This window comes from Cetorhinus maximus, chromosome 10, assembly GCF_964194155.1.
Source record: "Cetorhinus maximus chromosome 10, sCetMax3.hap1.1, whole genome shotgun sequence".
NCBI lineage: Eukaryota > Metazoa > Chordata > Chondrichthyes > Lamniformes > Cetorhinidae > Cetorhinus > Cetorhinus maximus.
Window position 1 is genome coordinate 82,417,233 of NC_135888.1, and position 20,456 is coordinate 82,437,688.

The 20,456-nt window shown below is 42.5% G+C and overlaps 1 protein-coding gene across 2 annotated transcripts in view; it reads left to right on the forward strand.

The window, feature by feature from the left end:
- Positions 1–20,456, forward strand: part of sh3pxd2b (SH3 and PX domains 2B) — a 286,400-nt gene that overhangs the window by 163,201 nt on the left and 102,743 nt on the right. The gene's annotated exons all lie outside the window — the stretch shown is intronic.

Sequence of the window (20,456 nt, forward strand, 5' to 3'; positions counted from 1 at the left end):
CTCAATTTGGGCTGGAACCGAGGCAGGCAGCTGGAAAAAAATGGCGGCAATGTCAAGCGGCCGGATGTCCTGCCTCTGTTTTCGGTGTCAGTGATTTTCACGAGGGTGGAGGAGAGTTGCGGGCATCGAATTGGTCCACACTCCTAACCAGGCTATTTGAGCTTATTAAGGACTTGTTAAAAGCCTGTCTCTGAAAACTTTTTGCATTTCCCTGGGAGCACTCAGCATTTTGGAGCTGTCTGCCTCATACCAGCTGAAGGCTGGGGCCACGAAGGGGGCCAGTCACAGAGGCAAGCAAAGTTTCAAAAGGTAAGTGTTCATGCTCCTGATAGGTTAAATGGCTTACCCCCTTTGATGTTAACGTTGCAGCAACCCATCACAGGTCAGGGGAGGAGCCAGGATTAAGAATTTTGCCAGTTCAGGGGTTCATCATCCTCCTGGCATCACATGGGCATTGGACCAGTGGTCTCTACCTGAGCACCAGATCGAAATGGGTGCTGCACCCTCAGAAATCGAGGCCTTAGGAGATGAGGAGGAGCAGTCTGGACAGGGAGGACAGAGTGTCAGGCATCAGTAGGCCAGAGAGGAAAAGGAATGAGGCATTATGGAGAAGGAAGCACAACCCTGAGCATAGGATCTACAGGCAGAATCTAAGAGACCTGGACATAACTGAGAACTAGTGCTGAAGGAGACTGCGATCCTTTTGGCAGTTGGTCACAGCTATCTGTGCCCTTGTCAGCTGCAGGCCTCTGTGGCATCTCACAGCTGGCTGCACACTGGTGCTTCTCCAAGTTGACAGATGCTCTCTTCGCCAAGGCTGGGGAACACATCAGATTCACAACTGGTAGGGTATCGCAGGCTCAGAGGGCACTGGGTGCAGCACCTGGAGCTGTTGGGTAATGTCCTGCAATACCACCCTGCAAGGGCCTCGGTCATTATGGTGGTCTGCTATGCTCTCCACGACGTGGCCCCCCCCACAGAGCTGAGGACCTTGAGGTCCATGAGGCCCTGGAAGGAGGCAGCTCATCAGAGGAGGAACAGGAGGTAAGTGAGGAGGAGGATTGGAGGAAGAGGGAGATGACACAGAACAGAGAGGTGCACCTGCTGCAAGATGAGGTGGCCTCCTGCCACCCTCCAGAAAGAAGACCTCCCTCCTCTCCCTCATGGGTACCAGGCCTCTAAATCCCCTGTGACATTTCACTTCCTAGTGGTGTAGTGGAAAGCTTTGGCACAAACCCTCTGCCTCAGGACAGCCAGCAACCTCAATGATGGCTACCTTGGGTGTCTGCTTGAGTCTCCCACTTCATCAGACCCACCTCCATTCCTGCCCCTATTAGCTTTAATTGGACGGGAAACCCATCTCCATGTCAATTAAATGCTCACTTCCACGAAAATCTGAAAAAGTCAGTTTCCCACCGGAGGCAGGTTTCTGACACAATATCAGACCTGGCTCCTGTTTCTCACCTCCATGACAATAATCCAGCCCTTAGATTCCCTCTTTTAAAGGCCACCTTGTAGCACTCTAGTTTAATTACTCAGGCAAGAACAAAGTACTTGGAGGAAGGCTTACTGTAACCATGAATCTCCAGTTTCTATCATTTATCAAATTTAAAAAAAAAAGGATGTAACATCAGATCATGTAATTCAGATAAATTAGAAGTAGCTTGGAAAGAGCTACAGCAGATAATGAGAAGAATATTTTTGACTTTTTAGTTCCTATTGAAGAACATTCGATAATTGATTAAATAATTAGTTTAATATTTGACCTGTGCTGTGCGAGTTGACCTGGTGCAACCTGGTACTCCTGTGCGAGTAGGACATGGTTGTAATGTGCATTACTGTTGGTTAAGGATGGTATGTCAAGATTTGCAAACTGTAACCCATACTGATAATGTGAGGATGAGGACAGAAGAATCCTTTTTTTAACAGGATATGCGATTTAATTGACACCAGTGATATTCTTAACACAAAAATCTTCAATTAAAAACAAAGGTCCAAATTATAACATTTTCTAAATATAATGGTCAAGGTCAGTTTACCACAAATATGTAGGTTAAAGCCATCTGTTTGATTAATTCGATTCACAAGGGTAATAATTGCAAGGTGCTGTCATGATACCTTAAGGATGTTTTGATTGCAGCCTTTTGGGTGGTCATTAATATCAACGCTTATTAACACTGCAATCTAAGGCCCAAATTTTGCTGCCAAAATTATGGCGCACTTAATGATACTAAGGGCAGAATTTTATGCCAACGAGATTTTCTGGTCCCGCCTAAGTCAATGGATTTTTGAACAGTTTGCTACATTTTCTGGCCCTGCCTCCACTGCGATGGGGCCGTAAAATTCTACCCTAGGCATTGCTGATATATAAATTCTAAAGACATCTTGTGACAAGGAGAGGATACACTGTGAATTGCAAAGTGCCACAGATCACTGGACAGTTTCCTCTTCCCTTCATAGGCAGTCCCTTGAGAATGAGGATGACTTGCTACCACTCTAGTTCCATGAGTTCTGGGATGACTGATGAGTCCAATGTGCAATCTGCTGGTTCTGTCACATGAGAGGCAGATGGAGCTTAAGAGGGTTGGGTAGGTGAATTGTTTGGAGGTTTGTCTGCTCTCTCTGACGCCTTGACTTCGCCTCGGTGTGTTTGGTACCTTCTGAAATTAACCTTTTCCAATTTTTTCAGTGACAAATCAGGAATTCCCATGCATCGGCAGGGATGTTTGATCTCTTTAGGGATGCTTTGAGGACCTCTCTAAAGCGTTTCCATGGTCTTTCTGGGAACCTCCTGCTGTGACTGAATTCCGAGTAGTGCACTTGCTTTGGGAGTCTAGGCATACAAATGACATGTGCTGCCCAGTGAAGCTGGTTTAAGGTGATTAACACCTCGATGCTGGGCATGTTGGCTTGGGAGAGGACACTGCAGTTGGGCCATCTTTCTTGCCACCGGATTTGGAAGATCTTGTGAAGGCATCACTGGTGGTACTTCTGTAGTGCTTTGAGGTGCCTGCTCTAGGTTGTCCTAATCTCGAAAGCATTTAGGAGTGTGGGGATCACTGCTGTGCATTAAACCATTACCTTAGTCTCGCATATGAGATCCTGGTCATCAAGTACTCTTTTCTTCAGTTGGCAGAAGGCTGAGCTGCCACATTGGAGACGATGATGAATTTCATCATTGATGTCTGCCTTCGTTGAGAGGAGGGCTCCCAAGATATGGAAAATGATCCAATTTCCAATACCCTACTGTTAGCCTCTGAAAAAGCAGATCACCTTCAATTGCCCCTGCCCCCCCGTGAATTTCATGAAGATGCTGTATTTGACATTAACTGTTATTAAACTTGCCGTAGAAAGTTAACGCTGCTGCTTAACAGCACAAAAATCTTTTCATTGAGATTTATGTTCCTGCAGAGTTAATCGATCTTTCTGGTCCAGAAAGGCAATTTAAACTGTGGACTCTCAATGGTAAAGGTAGCAACTGGTTGTTTGAGATTTTTAAAATTTAAGTTTAAGAAAGATTCCGATTTTTTTCTCGGTCTTTCATTTTCTCTTTCAGTTAATCTGGTCTATCTTCCCATTTCTTTCTTTCTCTTTCTGAACTGATTTGATTCTAATTTACCCTATTTTGGCTAATCCTTTCCCTTTCTCAAACCTTAAATCTCTTTGGTTAAGGAGGCTATTGGTCCCACCGTTCTCCAAGATCCCAGATGCCCTATTGCCCATGCTATGTTGTTTTCAGCTCACTCTTACAATAACTTTCAGTTCAAAGATTTTGAATTGAAGGGTAAGGGAGGAAGTATATGGTACACCAAGAGATACTCAATTCCAGCAAACTCTGAGCCAATGTGTTGTTCAACATACAATTTCATATTATGGAATCAAGGAAACTAAAGAAATAGGGAATTGCTGGAATCATTAATAATTATGTTAAGTGGTATTTAGCTGCATTTGAAATTCTGCTCTGGAATATTCATTTAAAACACCAGCATTCTCCATTTCTGCATGAGGCCACAGCAAGGCCACCTTACACAAACTGCTGAGTTTTCAGCCTGTACTTAGTTTCTTAACTACATTTAAGTCCTGTCTGAATCAGCTTAGGAATTCCTCAAGATGCTCTGGATCCAGATGTGAAATCATTTATACTCTTTAAAAGAATTTCTTTGAAGAAGGGAATAACAACTTCATTCCTAGTTTCAAACTATTAAATTCCTACACTGAGGCCAGCCAGAAATGATCTCTTCTAGATTAGTACACTCCTATTTTCATATGAATTGCACCAGATAATAGAAGGAAATTTATTTAAAGTCCATGGGCCAGGTTTTCATGTCAGAGGCAGGAATTGTGAGATGGGACTGTCGTGATTCTGCCTCCATCTCAAGACTGCCGGCAGGTAAGATCTTCTGGGGGGGTCCTGGCCCTAAGTAACCTGGACTTTGGCAGCAGGTCTGGAGCGGAAACAGTGATAGGCTGAATCCAGATTGAACAGTTTAAAAAGGCCCATCTCTGTTACCAGGAAACCTTAACCTGGTGCTCCTGATGCTACCCATGGCTCTTCAATACACAGTTGAACTCTCTGGCCACTTTAAACTGTGCTCCTGTCACCCTACCCCCTCAGTCCTCTCACCCCCTTACCCTACAACCTCACTTTTACCCACCTCACTCACATCACCTTCACCTCCTCATTCTCCCCCTCATCTCACTCACTCATGCATTTACCTCATACCCCTCGCCTTCACCCCAGCCCCCTCACTGCCCTCATCCATAATTTGTTTTATGAACAGAATTCACAAAACTTATTCTAGCAGTTGAAAGCTATTGAATAGCCCATAAAACTCCCTGAGAAAATAAACAGACACTTCAAACCAACTGTGAACTAAGTCAAGCACTTGTAAAATGATTAGGCAATTGTTTTGCAACCAAGAGCTTTAAAACTCTCTACATAAACAAACAGACTGAGAACTATTATCACAACTGATGTCTAGACCAAATATCTAAAAGCAATGGGAAAAGATTAAACATTCACCCATTGTTATCATACTAGGCTACCCTTTCAATATTGTGAAATGTACTTTACCTTTCTTTCCATTGGATGAACTTTTTTTTAAACTCATCTGAAGATTTTTCCACTTTTAGTGTCAATCTTTTACTTGACAGCTTGCCAGCTGACAGAAGTAACAATCTGGTAAACACATTGTTTAAGGGGTAGTTATCTCTTCCAATCACAGCAGTATCATAACTCCCTTTAATGAACATAGATACTACTCATGCTACAGCATTTAATGATGAACTATATTGGAGGCAAAATCATCTTACTTACCTCTTAAACTCTTCATGCCCCAATCCATGGTTTATGCTTCCATGCAGCAGGTGTAAAACCCAACAGCTGCTAAAGTCCAGCAGTCTGCAGGAAAATTAAAAACCTTACTGGGATGGGCTCTCAATGAGCTCACAACGCTGTCAGTTGCTTCCTTCATAGAAGTGGGTGGATTCTGGGGCATGTTCCCACCCCTGCCCTTGTGAAAATAGCTGAGGAGGTGGAAATTCTGGTTGCCCCACTCGGTGGCAATTTTCTTCATGTTCCACCTCTGTTTGGTCCCAATTGGTACCATGAAAATCTGGCCCCATATATTTGGCCAGATTTTTCTGTCAAAGTAACAGTGTGGCTGATGGCAGCCAGGATTAATTATGTGCAAATGGTAGAGCAATTTCAGCAAGGTTGCTGTTAGAGTTGCACTACTCCACCATTAGTTATAAAAAATAGCATCTCACTAACTGGCTAACTATTGGCTGGAATTAAGTTGCTGCATTTGTGCTGTAGGCACAAAATAAACTCACTATAGAAAGTTAACTCTTGTAAACTCAAGTCTAAAGTACTCTATTAACAATGTGTTAAGTGTTAGGCACTGCCAGTTAATCCAAACTATTACAAATATGGAGTCTCATTCCAACTGTTTTTTTCAACTTTCTTTTCAAACCTTTTTTTATCTCTCTTAATCCAATGTTTTCTTTCAGCTTCTTTGTCTTTTCCTGCACCTAAATTGACAGTTAATTCTAATTTATACTTCTCCATCCTTGTGTTATTCAGTTTGTAATCCTTCAATCTGATTGGTTAAGGAGATGCTCTGTTGCTTGCCCTGTTTACTGAGGTCCCAGATACCCTTTTCTCTCTGCACTGTTATCAATCCATACTTTCAGCAACCTGCCACACAAAAACTTTAAAAATCTAATTGTGCAAGTCTAACTAATGGCAGGCTCCATTAGCTTCCCCCTGCTGCAAATTAGGGGCATTAATAAAATATTCTATTTGTAAGAATGCAGGAATCACGCTTATAGGGCCAGATTATCGCTATCGATGCAGGTAGCTCTAGTCAGGAAATTTCCTGACTCGCTGGACCCACCTTGGTAAGAAGTGCCCCAAATCACGTGATTTTTCACTCCGGGGGGTGGATTTGGGATGGAATCGGGCCCGCTGAACCTGGAAACGGAGTGTAGGCAGCCACGGGTGGGCGAGTGCCGAGGCGGGCTGGTTGGAAAACCCACCTCATTTCTCTGGGACTTTGTCCCAGTTGTTTCAGAAGCTGTTAGGCCCTCTAGCCCTCACCTCTCACATCCCCTCATCCGCTCACCCCCACCCCCACCCCCACCTCCCATGGCTCCCATACTTTTCATGCCAACTTCTTCCCCACACAACTGCCCCATGGCCCGTCATACCCTCCATGCCACTTCCATAGCCACTCACCTAGTATTCACCATGGGCAGACTTCAGGAGCCACGTGAAGATGAAAAAAAAAACTTCTAACAACCTAATACAGCTCTTGCTCCAACACACTTGGCGCGGGCCGTTTATTCGCTTCCAGTCCTGCCATTTTTAAAATGTCACAATGACAGGACCACGTCCAGGAGCCGATCTGACTCCCCTGCATCCCAGCCTGCCTCCTGAGGGGCTGGTAAATTTCAACCCCTTATCTTCATAATGGGAGAGCACCAAGTTTCACAGTGTCTCCTTGTTCTAGACTGCTCCTTCACCTTCAAGTTACAAACCATTTTCAACCATTCTGTAATCTGTCTCCCAGCCACAATCTGGCACCTGCTGCTTGCTCATTCCTTTTCTGCCCTTTCCAACTTGTTCAGTTCTAGCTCCAACTAGCTTCTTTCTGGTCTCAGGCAGCCCTCCAGTCACCTTAAGTGCTGATGCCCATCCTCAAGGTTTCTATATTCCTCCACTTGAAAGGGAATGAGGGCTGAAGGAAGATGCAAGTTACACAATGAATGAAAAGTCAATCTATAGGTGAGTGACCATGATCTGAAGCCAGGACTAGCTGCTCTTGGCACCTCCACCCATTGCCCTTGACAGCTCTCCTTGGGTCCCTGCAGCACTCTCCCTCTTGTCTTCCTCACTTCCTCCAACCGCAGTCCTGCTGCTCCTCTCCTCTGTAGACCTATCAGACAGCCCTTATTCTCTTACCTTTTCTTTCACCAGGAAACACGATTCAAATGATGCCTGTATAGGGTTGGAGCACACTGTTCCACATCTCCTCGTGGATGAGCTGCCATCCAGAGGTGTTTCTGATGTATAAACTAATGAGGTTTACCCTGGAATTTGCCAAGGACTCATTGGTTATTATGCCAGATGGACACAAATTGCACTCTTCCCTATTTCTGTTTAGATTTTCACTCATTAGAACCAGGCTTGTATGTTACCTTTAACTTAACAAACTGCTTAGACAACATGCATCCAGGAAAGAAATAACTCTCCCAGAATAGGGAGAATGGCCCACCAAACTGGCTTAATGCTGTATGCGTTTGACTAAATGACACACAACAAAGAGGGCTGGGAAGGATTCTTCTGCTGCTGCTCCCAGTGAGCCATCCATGTTAATTGTATATCAATGGTGTTTATTTTTATGCAGGCGGAGAGCATTATTTGGGGTTTCACTTGAGCACATATAAATGGACACTTACTGAAACTTTGCTGTGATTGAGTTAGAAGATATAGGCTTGTAATATTTCACATTGTAAGTAAATGTAAGACTGGGTAAAACTTGGCTCCAGTATTATCCTTCGCCAACTGGCTTTCCAGAGTAGAAGAATCCAGATGGGCTTGCCTGCTTTTCCCCTTCAAAATTTAAATTTAAATTTAATTTAATCTCTTGGTGGGGCTGCTGCGGTTCTAAAGCTGCCAGCCGTCTGATTTGGCCAGCAGCATTGGGACCGTGCCTGCCGTCCTTAACTAGACAGCGAGCTTGGAAGTGGCCAATTAGGAGGCACCTCCAGAAAATAGCTGAGCCAGTCTTGGCAGCAATTGTCCCAAGGTCAGGATCTCAAAGCCCAGTAAAATCTTGCCCATTGTCTCTATATTTACCCTGTCCAACCCAATCATAAATTTGAAAACCTTTATCAATTCACCTCTTAGCCTTCGTTTTGTGAAAGAAAAAGGCTCAAACCTGTTCAATCTTTCCTGGTAGCTGTAATTGCTTGGTTCTTGTACCATCCTTGTAAATCCTTTTTGCATTTTCTCCAGTGCTTCTATATCTTCTATGTCCTTTTTACTGTATGGCGAGCACAACTGTTCACAATACTCTAAGTGCGATCTGACTGGAATTCCGTACAAAGTTCATTACTTTTGAATTCAACATCCCTACAAATGAATCCCAGTGCTTGGTTATCAATTTTAATGGTTTGCTGGCCAATTGATACTTTTAATGATTTGACCTAAGTAAAGTGCATTAAATTCCCAATTCATCACAGATGCAATATATTTTTAAATTAAAAGAGGCTGTCTCATCTTGGAGAGAAGTCTTGATGGGAAGTTCCTGTCTTGGTATAACCAGCACTGTAACATAGAAAAATGGGCGAGTACTTGTTTTTATTTGTATTAATCTAAATTACATTCTCATATTGCATATTCGAAAGCTACTCCAAGCTGATTTTGTTAACAGGTTGTTAATTATGTAGAACATTTTGTTTTAAAAGATATATGCCCTCCCCCCATACCCCAACCCACACCACCCCACACACCCACCCCCCTGCCCGCAATCATTGGAAGTAGAAACATTTCAGGCAGCAGAAAAGTATAACCGAACATTGCAGTTTAAATGTTTAAATATTAGCATGAAAATAACTTATTTTCAAAATGGTCAATAATTTTTTTAAATTATGTGCATGAGGAGAAGACATGATACCATCGAGTGAAATGGATTGACAAAATACAAAAAATTGGCAAGAGAAACAGCTGGCACTTCAGTCTCATTTGAGACAAGGCTATTTGTCTTTCAAATAATTTCCTCTTGCATTTCACCCTTCACTCCCTTCCACACTAGCAATTCACAGTTATGTATTTCTTTTATGGCTCTGATTCTGGCTGAGGCACTCTTCAGCCACATCCAGAGTTGAAGGAACACAATCCAAATGTGTAATTTGAATCCCAGCTGGAAAGAATACAGAAAGCTGCACAGTAGTAAATGTCTCTTTTCCTACCTTGACCACAAAGGCCATTTCTTTCAGTTGACATTCAGAAATTTATATGGAAATACAAACCCTTGTCATGTTAGCTGTATAGCTCATCAGCCACAAAAGATCAATTCACTTTCTTTATCCCCGAGAAAAATCAGTGTATATTTTCCATGCACGTTTTTTCTCTCTCCCTAATCCAGACTCTGAAAGTTACTTTGAGCAAAGTTGCACATTTAACGTGTTCGTATTCAATTCCTTTCTCCCCAAAATATTTTGGCATCTACTTAATAAATAAATGAATTAACACATCCGTTAAAAATAGCAGAGAGGAAATGACAGAAGTGTATTAAGTGTTTGAACTGTAACATCGTACACAGTAACTTTGCAGGTGGTGGTGTGAAAATTTGTTCTCATATAATTACATCTAATACAGTACCTAATTATCATCTTTAATGAACCATATTTGTTTCCAATATCTGTTGCGTATACTGGTGGGTTTGGTAACTTTGCTTGCCAGCTAGAATATGATTTCCTTCCTATTTCTGCCTCTGAGTTACAAAATAGGTTATTTGGGCCTAAAGATGAAAACAGGTGCTAAAGGGCACTGTGCTAGTAAGGTGTGTCGATGTGAAAGTTTGGATTTAGCACACAATTTTGGTCCTTATTGCTGATTGCCATAATTTGACTCTGCCTGGAGGTGCCAATCCGGACACCTGCAGATTTAGCACTCCAACTGATGAAACACAGTTTTTGTGGAGCTGTATATGTATACAGTGGCATGTTGCAGGGTTTGCTATGGGACCAGCGTGTTAATTGGATATTATTGTGTTTAACTGTATGCAGATGGTGGGCTTGAACTGGGGGTTTAATTGCACCCCTATAAACAGACACAAACACAAACTGTGGTTGTTGGGTGAGGAGTTGCATGCTTGTAATGTATAGCTCTGTAAATAAATCTCATAAAAATGTGTAAAGATTGGCTCCAGTTCTATCGTTCACCAGCCAATTTTCTGAAGTGTAATTTTTATTTTTATTAATTCATGGGATGTGGGTGTCGTTTGCTAAGCCAGTACTTATTGCTCATCCCTAATTGCCCTTGAGAAGGTGGTGATGAGCTGCCTTCTTGAACCGCTGCAGTTAATGTGGTGTAGGAACACCTACAGTGCTGTTAGGGAGGGAGTTACAGTATTTTGACCCAGTGACAGTGAAGGAATGGCGATATAGTTCCAAGTCAGGATGGTGTGTGGCTTGGAGAGGAACCTAGAGGTGGCAGTGTTCCCATGTATCTGCTGCCCTTGTCCTAGGTGTTAGAGGTCACAGGTTTGGAAGGTGCTGTCGAGGGATGCTTAGTGAGTTGCTGCAGTGCATATTATAGATGATACACACTGATGTCATTGTGCATCATTTATGGAGGGAGTGAATTTACGGAGGGTGGTGGATGGGGTGCCAATCAAGCGGGCTGCTTTGTCCTGGATGGTATCAAGCTTCTTGAATGTTGTTGGACCTGCACTCACCCAGGCAAGTGGAGAGTATTCCATCACACTCCTGACTTGCGCCTTGTTTGGTGGGCAGGCTTTGGGGAATCAGGAGGTGAGTTACTTGCTGCAGAATTCCAACTTCTGACCAGCCTTTGTAGCCACAGTATTTATATTGCTAGTCTGGTTCAGTTTCTGATCAATAGGTTACCCCAAAATGTTGATAGTGGGGGATTCAGCATTGGTAATGTCATTGAATGTCAGGGAGAGATGGTTAGATTCTCTCTTGTTGGAAATAGTCTTTGCCTGACACTTGTGTGGCGTGAATGTTACTTGCCACTTATCTACCCAAGCCTGGGATATTGTCCAGGTCCTGCTGCAATTGGACAAGGACTGCTTCAGTATCTGAGGTGCTGAACATTGTGCAATCTTCAGCGAACATCCCCACTTCTGACCTTATAATGGATGTAGAGTCATTGATGAAGCAGCTGAAGATGGTTTGATCGAGGACACTGTCCTGAGGAACTGCTGTAGTGACGCTTTTTCTGGACAGGACATACCTGGGCAATTTTTCACATCGCTGGGTAGATGCCAGTGTTGTAGCTGTACTGGAACAACTGGGCTAGTTCTGGAGCACAAGTCTTCAGTACTATAGCTGGAATATCATCAGGGCCCATAGCCTTTGCAGTATCCAGTGCCTTCAGCTGTTTCCTAATATCACTTGGAATGAAGCGAATTGGCTGAAGACTGGCATCTGTGATTCTGGGGGCCTCCGAAGGAGGCCGAAATGGATCATCCACTCGGCACTTCTGGCTGATGATTATTTTGAATGCTTCAGCCTTCTCTTTTGCATTGATGTGCTGGGCTCCCTGATTATTGAGGATGGGGATATTTGTCGAGCCTCCTTCTCCTGTTAGTCGTTTAATTGTCCACCACCATTCATGACTGGATGTAGCAGGAACTGTAGAGCTTAGATCTGATCCGTTGGTTGTGAGATCGCTTAGCTCCATCTATTGCATGCTGTTTCCGCTGTTTGGCATGTAAGCAGTCCCGTGTTGTAGCTCCATCAGGCTGTCACCTCATTTTTAGGTATGCCTGGTGCTGCTCCTGGCATGCCCTCCTGCACTCTTCATTGAACCAGGGCGGATCCCCCAGCTTGATCATAATGGTAGAGTATAGGATGTACCGGGCCACAAAGTTACAGTATACCATCGAGTACAAAGCTGCTGCTGCTACGCCACAGCACCTCATGGATGCCGGGTCCCACCACGATGGGGCTGGAAAATCCTGGTCATGGTCATACTTGCCAAAACACACCTTACAGACAATGTCAGGCTGTTGCTTGACTAGTCTGTGTGACAGCTCTTCCAATTTTGCTGCAAGCCCCCTGAGGTTAGTAAGGAGGACTTTGCAGGGTTGATAAAGCTGGGTGTGCCGTTGGCACTTCCGGTGCAGAGATCAATGTCAGGTAGTCCGTCCAGTTTCATTCTTTTTAGGCTTCATAGCAATTTGGTACAACTGAGTACCATGCTAGGCCATTTCAGACGACATTTAAGAGTCAATCGCGTTGCTATGGGTCACATGTGGGCTAGACCAGGTAAGGACAGTAGATTTCCTTCCCTAAAGGGCATTAGTGAACCAGATGGGTTTTACGACAATTAACAGTGGTTTCGTGGTCACCATTGCTAAGACCAGCTTTAAATTCCAGATTTATTAATTGAATTTAAATTCGACCAGCTGCCATGGTGGGATTTGAACTCGTGTCCCAGAGCATTAGCCTGGGCCTCTGGATTACTAGTTCATTACCACTATGTCACTGCCTTCCCCCAAGTGGGAGGGAAGATGTTTGGACACAGCACTAGAAGCCCTGGTAGAGGAAATCCAGAGGAGGAGGGATGTCCTGTTCCTGTGCTTCTGTCCCCTTCTCTTGTAGCAGCTGGTGCTGCTTTGCCTGACCTTATGTCTAATTCCCATTTGTTACCCAGACATTGATGGGCCCCGAGCAAGATGTCTCTGACTGAATACTCCCTTTCCCCTTTTGGTTCCTATGGGGTGCCTAAAAAGGTAGAGCAGCTCTGCAGTTGCTCATTTTCAGTGAAGCTGCAGAATAAATGTTGCTGGAGTGTTGGTGAAGCCTTGCCAACATAACTGAGATGGTCTCCCAGTGTGTTTCAGAGGTTTACTTCACAGCTCCAGCAGCAAGTGAAAGTGAAATGGTGACTAACCCTTTAAGTCGTGCTTGAAATCCTCACCAACGGCTTGTTTAGTCTCAAACTTCTGGTCACTGTTAGAAATAAGACAAGCACTCACCACCAAGATGTCATGCAGCCTCCTTATGAGTACTAGTTGGCATTGTAATTGGCAATTGGTTCCTAAAGGAACCTTGGGGTGATGACTCCTAGCACACACTTTGACTCCTTTAACAATGTAACATCGCTAAACATGGGCTAAACTGGTGCTTCAGCTCAAGATTTCATCTTGGCCACGTCAGAAGCCTTTAGGCACCTCAGAGTACTGCTGAAAATGTTCCCAAAATATATTCTACAGCAAATTCATCCCAATTACCTCTTATGGTTTCCCATCAGTATAATTTTAGACTGTTACTGTCAGGTCCTTTATTGGAACTACGGGGTATAATTTTGTACAGAATGGATGGAAGTAACAAAACCTCTTTCGAAATAAGATCAACTCTATGGAAAGCAGAATGAGATTACTAAAATGCTACATCTGGTTATTGTTACCATATGGATGCAAAAGTTGGAATATAAACAATACAATGGAAGAGAAATTAAAGGCAACAGAGAAGTGGTTTCTGAGACGTACATTGAGGATTAGTTGGACAATACACACAATTAATGAGGAAGTTCTGAGGAAAGCAGGCATACAAGAAGAACTTTGGCAGGTAGTCACCAACGGACAGCTACAATTCTTTGGGCACGTACTTAGGAAAAAGAAACTAGAACATCTGGTAGTGACTGGTAAAACTGAGGGTATCAGAGCAAGAAGACAACAAAGAAGGTTGATGCCCATAACTATTCAGGTTTCATTTTCAGTCGTATGCATGGTCAAGTTAAACCTATAATTAAGTTACAGCCTTATAACTGAATCGCAGCCATACATAATTGTATGTCTTGTGATGATGAATTAATCTCCTGCAGGGCAGAAGAATGTGAACTCAGCTTAGTTGGCTGACTTGTCAAATATTCAACAAGAGGTCGGTCCCAATAAACTAGAAAGACTTTACTGGCCGTAAAGAGGGGCATTTTCAGCTTCATGGTCTGATGGTGGCATATAGTGAAGCAGGTCACATGCCTGTTTCACTCTTTGAAACCCATGGAATGAAATGGAAAGGAATCTACAACAGATTAACTTTGTCAGGTCACTAATTGTGCGGCCAAATTGAAATTTGCCCTTGTTATGTCCACCCAGATTCTATTTGGGCTAATTTCAGAGTTTTTTTTTCATTTCCAAAGTGGACTTATTAAAGCACTTTTTCACTATATATAACGCTGCAAGTAAATATTTTGGTAATGATATATTTTGGAAATAAGGAAAGTTAAGAAATGCAACATAACATAAGGTGATATTCCAAGTTACAAACCTTACACATTTTCACAGAATCACAGAATCACAGTGCAGAAGAGGCTCTTCGGCCCATCGAGTCTGCACCGACATGTGAGAAACACCTGACCTACCTACCTAATCCCATTTACCAACGCTTGGCCCATAGCCTTGAATGTTATGACGTGCCAAGTGCTCATCTAGGTACTTTTTAAAGGATGTGAGGCAACCCGCCTCCACCACCCTCCCAGACAGCGCATTCCAGACCATCACCACCCTCTGGGTAAAAAAGTTTTTCCTCATATTCCCCCTAAACCTCCTGCCCCTCACCTTGAACTTGTGTCCCGTCGTGACTGACCCTTCAACTAAAGGGAACAGCTGCTCTCTATCCACCCTGTCCATGCCCCTCATAATCTTTTGTAGAATGTTCATCTCTAATCTGATCAATATTGATCAGGTAGTCTAAACTTGTTCATCCACGCCCTTAAAATGGCCAGAAAGTATATCATATAAACTTCTTTACCAAAATTCAATTTTCCTGGTAATCTGTTCCTTCGATCTCTAGTCCCATTTTAAATTCAAATAATGATTTGTTAAATGAAACATAAAAGGTTTGACTTTATCTCTCTCCCTGTCCAGTGGAATAGGAGCAGAAATTAAAGGAAGATATTTCTCTGTTTCCAACGCTCGTCTGGACAAACGAGGCAGTCATCTCATAAACATATACAAATTGGGGTCCTATCATGTTGCAAGGTCGCTGAAGCCATTTTAGCAACCTACTGAATAGAGATTCAGCTGTGGGCACTCTGCTCTATAGGAGCACATATGTTCCTCCAGGACCTAGAGAGAATATTTGGGCCGGGATATCCCCTGCACTACATCAGTTCTGCATTCACAAAGCTATCCCAAACCCCATACACCTGCATGATGAATGTACCAAATCTGAGCTGGTGATACCTGTTGGCTTACCTATGGATACATGTTTCAGGCAACAGCTTCCCTGCTGAATTTGAATGATGCTCATAGATACTTGGTCTCACCACCTCCCAGGTTCTTCCTGGTAATTAAAATTGCCCCGTAACAATTAAACCGAGCAGTAAATTTATCTAATTATTTTGTATTAAAGCAGTCTTTTGTGACAAGTCCTGTTCTATATTATATTTTCACAGCGAACTAACTTTCTCAATTGTGCAGTTCTTCATAGACATTTGCCTTAGTTGTGCAAATAACCTAAACAATATGAGAGTTTCTGTGTAACATAGTGATTATTATCAACAGTTTAAAAAACATTTTTTTCATGTGCGTGTCGTTGGCAAGGCCAGCATTTATTGCCCATCCCTGATTGCCCATGAGAAGGTGATGGTGAACTGCCTTCTTGAACTGCTGTAGTCCATCTGGTGTAGGTACAGCCACAGTGCTAATCGGAAGGGAGTTCCAGGATTTTGACCCAGCGACAGTAAAGGTACGGCAATATGGTTCCAAGATAGGATGCTGTGTGGCTTGGAGAGGAACTTGCAGGCGGTGGTGTTCCCATGGATCTTCTCCCTTGTCTTTCTAGATGGTAGAGGTCATGTGTTTGGAAGGTGCTGTTGAAGGAGCCTTGGTGAGTTGCTGCAGTGGATCTAGTAGATGGTACACACTGCTGCCACTATGTCGATGTTGGAGGGAGTGAATGTTTAAGTTGGTGGATGGTGTGCCGATTAAGCAGGTGGCTTTGTCCTGAATACTGTCGAGTATCCTGAGTGTTGTTAGAGCTGCACTCATCCAGGCAAGTGGAGAGTATTCCTTCAAACTCCTGACTTGTGCCTAGTTGGATAGTGGACAGGCTTTGGGGAGTCATCATGAGGTGAGTTACTCGCCACAGAATTCCCAACCTGTTCTTGTGGACACAGCTTTTATATAGCTGGTCCTGTTAAGTTTCTGCCATTGTTAGGCCCAGAATGTAGATGGTGGGAGATTCAGCACTGATGATGCTTTTTAATGTCAAAGGGCGATGATTAGATTCTCTGATGTTGGAGATGCTCATTGCTCGCCACTAGTGTGACATGAATGTTACTTGTCAGTTATCAGCCCAAGCCTGAGTGTTGTCCAGGTCTTGCCAGATATGGCAACGGATTGCTTCAGTAACTGAGGAGTTGTGAATGGTACTGAAAGCTGCGCAATCATCAGTGAACATCCCCACTTCTGATCTTATGATGGGAGGAAGGTCATTGATGAAGCAGCTGAAGATGGTTGGGCTTAAGGCACTACCCTGAGGAATTCCTGCAGTGATGGCCTGGGACTGAGATGATTGACCTCCAATAACCACAACTGAGCATTAGTGAGCAGGTAATTTCTGTGTAAGTGCTGCTTGATAACACTCTTGATGATGATATCTTCCATCGCTATGCTGATGATTGATAGTAGACTGACGGGGTGATAATTTCCCGATTGGATTTGTTCTGATTTTTGTGGATAGGTCCTACCTTTCCACATTGCCGGGTAAAAAACAACAATTTATACTGTTTGTGAAGAGAGTGCTGATTGGCTGGCAAGTGGTGTTGCCATGGAAAATGCCAGATGGTGACTGACAGTTAACTGCTAAGCATTGGGATTTTCTTTTAAGCTAGCTGTTCACGCTGCTACTATGCAGTAGCAACATAAGTGGTATTCGCCACTAACAGGATACTGCCATCAAGACAAAAGAAAATGTTCGGCCTATCACACAAATGAGTAATGTGGCATAAGAATTTCAGTGCCACTGTGATTCTAGGTACGTAGGCCATACTTTCCAGAGACTGGCGGATGTTCCAGCCATTGTTCACACAGGGTAGGGTACAGACCATACCCAACCAGCCCATGCTTGAAAAACTCAAAACACTGTGCCCAACATTAGATGTGATTCCACGATTGGGCAACATTTGCTAAATAATCCTCAACGTGCTAAGAATTATGCTGACAACCAATTTAAGATTATCAGTCGGGCTCGCAATGTGGCGCATTTGCGTCTACTGGAAGCTACATATATTAATACACAGGGCCCTGTTCTTTGCAGACAGAAAGAACATGTACATACACTGCGCCTGTTTCAGCTAAACAAAATAAATGTCAGCCATTCGCTGATTCATTCCTCAGGGCAATGCCTTGGCCAATCAGGGTCAAGCTGCCTGGTTTAAATTTCAAACAATGGCTTGGCAGTTAACTGTCAGTCACCATCAGTGGTGCATTCTCCAAGGCAACGCCACTTGCCAGCCAATCAGCATTCTCTTCACATACAGTATAAATTGTTGTTTTCCTCCTTATATTGGTATTCTTGACTGTCCTGATGAGTGCAAGATGCAAAGCTTTGATATGCTCTTTTTTCAGCAATACTCAAGTTCTGTACTACCAAACAGCTAAAGTCTGGATTCTTTCCTTTAAAGATTAGATTATCTGTTAATTTGTCTCCTGGGGCATTCTTTGCACAGAATGACTGATATAAAATCACCTACATTATATTAACACTGCACTTCAAAGAAATTAATTGTTTGAAGCAATTTGAGATGTTTTGACATGAAATATATAAATGCAAATTATTGTACATCACATTAACATTTATACAGAGCTTAGATGTCTTGATTATGGGGAAATTTGGCTGAAAAACCCATGACCTCATCAATTGTTAGTTCATTTGATTGGTTTCCATAGTCGTATTGGTTACCCTGTCCCAGTGGATTACTGCATTGGTATAATATACAGAAAATGGCATCTGCCTTCTCTTAAAATGCCTGGGGTTTTGAACCACTGAAACTCATGGCATGAAAATGAAGAGAGCATTTAACTTATTGAGCCTGTGTCTTTCAATGAAACACATACTGTTTACTCTGTCTTATACTTGTTTTAAATGGTGCTTTACGAGAGGTGAAACTATCAAGACAGAAAAAATCAATTAATCCACTTCCTGACCCCAAAGGCAAAAATAACAGGATTATCAATCTAACATTGTTATTTTATTCTGGCTGGATGCATTAAATAGATGACATTTCCATTATCCCATTAGAAATGGAATAATGCTCCATAGCATATTCATCTTCATCTATGTCTGTACTTCAGCTTCTGTTTTTCAACTCATTTTTCAGAGGATTAATCAACATCAAAAATATCAAAACCAGATCAGACTTGAAATCTAAAATGCATTATTGTAGCAGGCAGTGGAAGCTGGAAACAGTAGAAATGTTTTCAAAAAGATTACTGATATTTCTGATCTTTACCACCGACGGCTACATTTTGTAAATCACACTTTGGTGTGCATATTTGCCTAAAATTGACAGCTCGAAGTGGGCACACAAGATACATACATGTAAGAAAAGCCATTATCCCATTCGACTCATCCATTCAGAAAGACCTTGCAGTTCTTTGGTTATGGCATCCAATTGTTTCTTAAATAATTACACGTTTCTTGCCCTGATTCTCTATTCAGAGTGAATATGTTGATCACTTTATATGTGAAGAGTTTCACATCAGTCCTAAACTTGCCTTTATGCTGCCAGACTTGCTGAGTTTTTCCAGGTATTTTTGTTTTTGTTCTAAACTTGCCTTTTACTAGTTTGAACCCGTGTTGCCTTGTCCTATTGTAAGTTTATTTGAAGTGTTGTCCTAGACTTTGTTGCCCCAGAGCTTTTTCTACATCACAGCTTCAGTACACCTATAAGATCAACTATCAGTTGTCAACATTCAATGCTTAAGAGCCCGAATTTCTCCAGTTTTTCCTCATAACTCATGTTCTGGTAGTAATGATCCCTCTTGTGACTTACCTGAGCCATTTTCAGAGCTTGGATATCTTCATTTTGTCACAGTGATGAGAGCTGGAGACAGTACGTACAATACAATCGAAGGTGTAGTCTAATTACACAACACAGTTTGGAACATGAGTTCCTCCACCCTGTCCATAACAGATTTGGCTAGATAGTTCAGCACGTTTTGTTAATTAAGGCTTTGCAGTGATTGGACATGTTGAGGGTTGAGTCAATGAGAAGTGCTACATCCCTTTCAACTTCAACTGAAGTTTTATCATCACCATCCATGGGGTATATCCAATGCCTATTTTTCTCCCAATGTGTAATACTTAATACTCGTCTGTCTTAAATTTCACCCAACACTGCTCTGGCCATTGATATAAAAATATATATATATAAATATGTTGCCAAACTTATTTTGTATTTCCCAAGCCGCATCCTCAAACTCAGCTGTCCCTCCTGGTTCTATACTGACTGCCAGTTTGATTAGTTTGTATTGAATTTTTGAACTCAACTTGTTAATGTTAACAGCAGAGGGTCTCAAAGCCAATTTCCCTGGCAACCCACTCATCACTTAACCCTCAACTCTGGCATAATTGCTGTAACAAGCTCCCCTGCTTCCTACCCTTTAACCAACTGTTTTAATCCAATCTCCGCTTTCACTCCAAATTTCCATGGCTTTAAGCTTAAATAGCCACCCATTGTGTAGCGCTTGGAGAAATGCTTTTCCAAACACAATTTAAAGGTCATTGTAGGGATCTTCATAGTCCATGTGGGATGTTTTAAAAAAAAAATGAAGAGGTCAGGCAGAATGCACACTAGCAGCTGCTTATGAGGCAATCCTCAAATCTGTTTCTGATGACCAATTCCATTATTTTACATGATATTGATATAAGACTGATGAGTCTGCCGTTACCTAGGGGAGTTCTAACAGAATATATACCCAAACATTATCAGAATATCGGTGATCCTGATGTGTATTTCCAGTATTTCTATATTTCAGTAATAATTTGGTAAAATTTTGTATGAAATATTACTCAACCAAAACAAATTTACTCAACCAAAACAATTTTTCACCATTGAATGTTGGAAAAATAGAATTTGAATTCACGGCTTAACTTCCTAGAATGCAGTTTTCATTGTGATGCCATTGTTTTGCTCTTGTGGCCTGGCATCATGATGTTTGATGAGTTTGTCTTTGCCAAATTGGAGA